This window comes from Eptesicus fuscus, chromosome 16, assembly GCF_027574615.1.
Source record: "Eptesicus fuscus isolate TK198812 chromosome 16, DD_ASM_mEF_20220401, whole genome shotgun sequence".
Taxonomy (NCBI): Eukaryota; Metazoa; Chordata; class Mammalia; order Chiroptera; family Vespertilionidae; genus Eptesicus; species Eptesicus fuscus.
Genome location: NC_072488.1, coordinates 18639185 through 18642889, shown reverse-complemented (window position 1 = coordinate 18642889; position 3705 = coordinate 18639185).

Genomic DNA, 3705 nt, shown 5'->3' with positions numbered 1-3705 from the left:
GTGTTTATTTGGGTTTCTAAAATTCCCCTTTCTCTGCCTTTATTTGCATTGCATTAATAACATTTTGTCCTGCATAGTTTACTGATTTGACTTTTGCAAGCAGCCAGACAGTAAAAATGATCCTAAACAAGCTCTTGGTTGATGTGAAGCTCCATACTTATTGAATTACAGAACTTTAAATAAAAACTGCCCTTTCAATGTATTATTTCAGAAACACCGAAGTCCATTTCCCATGGAGAAGCATATAACTTACTCCTGCTTCTTAGAAGGAGGTCAGGTTTGTTCCCTATAATCTAAGAAGGTGGACTATTTCCAAGAGCAGGAGTTGAATTAGTGTGTTTTAATTTCTCAACTAGGCCAAGTTCAATAGGCTTTAGCCTTGATTCTTTCCAATTTGTGTTAACTAAGTTCTAATGAAACAGGGTTCATTTTAATGAAGTCAGAAACCAGGTCTTGCCTTCTCTACCTAGACTTTCAACATTGCAGAATTCTTTCTTAATTAAGATGGAGAATTCCCTTTTGCTTCCACAACCAAAGTTTTCCATTTATTCCACTTAGAATGCCAGTTGGCTTCCACCCCTTGCTACCAGGAGCCTCTGACACAGCTGGATGATCTATGAACTTCTTTGGGATTAAAAAGGTGCCATATCCTGGGGAAATATTCCTAATGACTTGGTTTCCTATTTATTCTCACCAATGATCAATCTTTTCTAAGCAATAACAAGCAAGTGAGCAGAAGAGGCAGGAAACAATGCGCTTTGTTGTTTTCAGAGAGTTCTCTCTCCCTAAGCCCAGAGCCTGAACTCAACAAAGCCTGACACCGGCAGACTTTAGCCTTGGAGTCCAAGGGCAGCTTGAAGATAGAGGAGAGAGAGGCCCTTGGCTGTTCTCATGGCTGTAAAGGTTGTGTGAAGGCACAAGGGGAATAGTGTCCGGAAGAGAAGTACAAGGCACCAGAGCTGGAAACAAGGCTCAGTCCTAGCTCCTGCCCTTCCCACTGACCAATTATGAGACTTTCCAAGCTCTTTAATCCTCTTAGCCTTGGTTTTCTCAGCTGTGAAGAGGGAGAGTGTGACTAGGGCTTTTCAAACTATGGTGAAGGAGCAAGATTTTTCCTTTCTTCTCCTTTCAATCTGTTGGGAACTGATCTTTTGTGAAATACAGAAATGAATACTGTGGCTAATAAGACCATGTTACAGATTTGAAAGTTGCTAAAAGAGTAGATTTTAAAAGTTTTCATCATAAGAAATTATGATCAAGAAAAGTTCTCACACAAAAGAAATTGTAACTATGTGGCGATGTATGTTAACTAGACATTCTGGTGATCATTTCACAATGTATACATATAGTAAGTCATTACTTTGCACACTTGAAACGAATATGATGTTATTTGTTAATCATATCTCAATTAAAAAATAGACATTAGCAATTTTAAAAGGGACTTGATATATTTGAAATGGCTACCATATTTGAGATGCAGCATTATATAATTATTGATCTAACTTTGTCTTTAGCAGGCTTAAGTCTCATGCAATATTAAACATGCAGTAGGCACTTAATTAATGAGCGGGGGTTGGGGGGAGAATTGCCAGAAAGATGTGGATGTTTGGACGTAGCTGCAATGTCAAGTTGCTATGAAAGTTCCTAAATGCTTGTCCTCTGCCATGTTCATCTCCTTGGGAACAGGGAGCCGGTGGCAGTCCACAGCCACACTCTGAGGAGCACTGGACTGAATGACAGGCTAGGTCCCTCCCAGCTCCTGCCCCGCATCTCTGCTTAAGGTGCCCAAGAACCCAAATGCTGAGCTTGATGACAAGATCAAAACCATGCTTCTGGAGGAACAAAGACCAAAAGAACCACTTGAACAACGAATACTATTTCTTTCTCTATATCCTCCTCACCTTGCCTATCTCCCTGAACAGTGATCTGGAATCCTGGCTCCACCGTTTAGTATCAGGTGGCTAAAAGCAAGTGGCTTAACCTCTCTGTGTCTCAGTTTTCTCACCTCTAAAATGAGAATGATAAGATTTTCTTCATAGAGGTGTTTTTGGCAACTGTTTATTTTGGTGCCATTTCAAACCTACAGAACAGTTGCCAGGATTGTACAGATTATTTATTCAGATCACTCAGATCACTTATTCAGATTACTCCTTTGTAATATTGTCCCCATTTGGTTTGTCATTCTCTCTCTTTCCAGCTCTATTATTGTCTTTCTGAAGTTTTTGAGAGTAACAAGCAGCCATCATGCTCCTAAGAATCATTTGGGGGATTAGAGGAATTAATATATGTGAAATACTCAAGATAGTGCCTGGCACACATCATAAGCTCTCATAAAAGATTAGCTGGCACTCATGCTTGATTTTCAAAGGCCTTTCCCGATGTTCAACAGGGACCTCAGATTCTATTGAATTGGTGGCCACCCCATGTGAAATCTCTAACATGCTGGGAGTCCATTACTGAGGCTGCCCTTCTTAAAGATTTATGCCAAATTCATTTATTTTCAAATGTGCTGGATTTGACTGACCTAAAAAAAAATATTTTCTATGCCATATGTAGCTGGCCTTGACTGGTATTGAGTGTATCTGCTCTAAATTACCGTGTGTTATTAAATCCAAAGGACTCTGGGTTTTTCTCTCCCCCGCCTCCTCTCCCCCCCCCCCCCTTTTTTTTAACAAAACTCCTGTACCGCTGTTAACATAGTGTTAAACTAATCAGTGGTAACTAAAACCAAACCTTCACTCTTTGTGTTCTTTAGGAAAGTGATAGGAAGAGTGATTTCTAGGAAATTCAAATATGACCCTTAGAACAAAATTTCCCCAAGCAGCTCAAATGCCTCCTATTTTTGTTCCAAAATGTCCATGCTTCTGATACAGAAACAACATCTTGATGAACATAACGCCTTGTCTACCCCTGGTGTTGGTTTAGCTTTAAGCTGAACCAGGACTTTACTTTCTCACGTTCACCCTGGGTTCCTTTGCTTCCTGATTTCTTGCCTCACCCAGACCCTGCTGTGCTGAATTGAATTAAATGTGGAAAAAATACTGATTCAGCTTCATCTCCATGTACCCAGATTCAGCTGCAGAAAAGAACAGAAAGACTGTTCAGTTGACAGTAATTTTAAAAATCATTCCACGTGAGTCATATACCAGAAAGAAATCAAATCACAGAGGCATCTGGTGTCCAGAAAGACCCACTCTTTTCTATGGCCAGAGTCTACAAGGTTGGGTGACTTGCCCAGGTGACTCATTGTTCTTCATAGACCATTAGAAGGAGGCCCATATGTCTCCCAGGCCCTTTGGCTCAAGATTACCATGTGACCAAAACAAACCCTATTATTGCCTTAGCAGCAGTCTTATGACTTCTGTGCCAGATAATGCCTCGGGGAGGAAAAGGGAAGAAAGTAGATGCCTCTTCCATCCCAGAACGAATTACGTATGTTCAACAAGAGCCAACTTAGCCTCACATCACTCTCCCTGGGGAGCCTGTGAATGTGGGGTCCCTACATATATTCACAGCCCATGCCAAATGCTCTGTTCCCTGGAAAGCCTATAGTCTATACCACACAGTTTGGTATTTGGTCAAAATTTTTTGCTCAACACGTGTGCCTTGTTCGTTGGGCTGACTGTCAAGAGTCAAGGTCATGTGTGCCCTTCAGAGCAACCTCCCAGTGTGCTGGGTATACAGTAGGTGTGAATTTATTTCTCT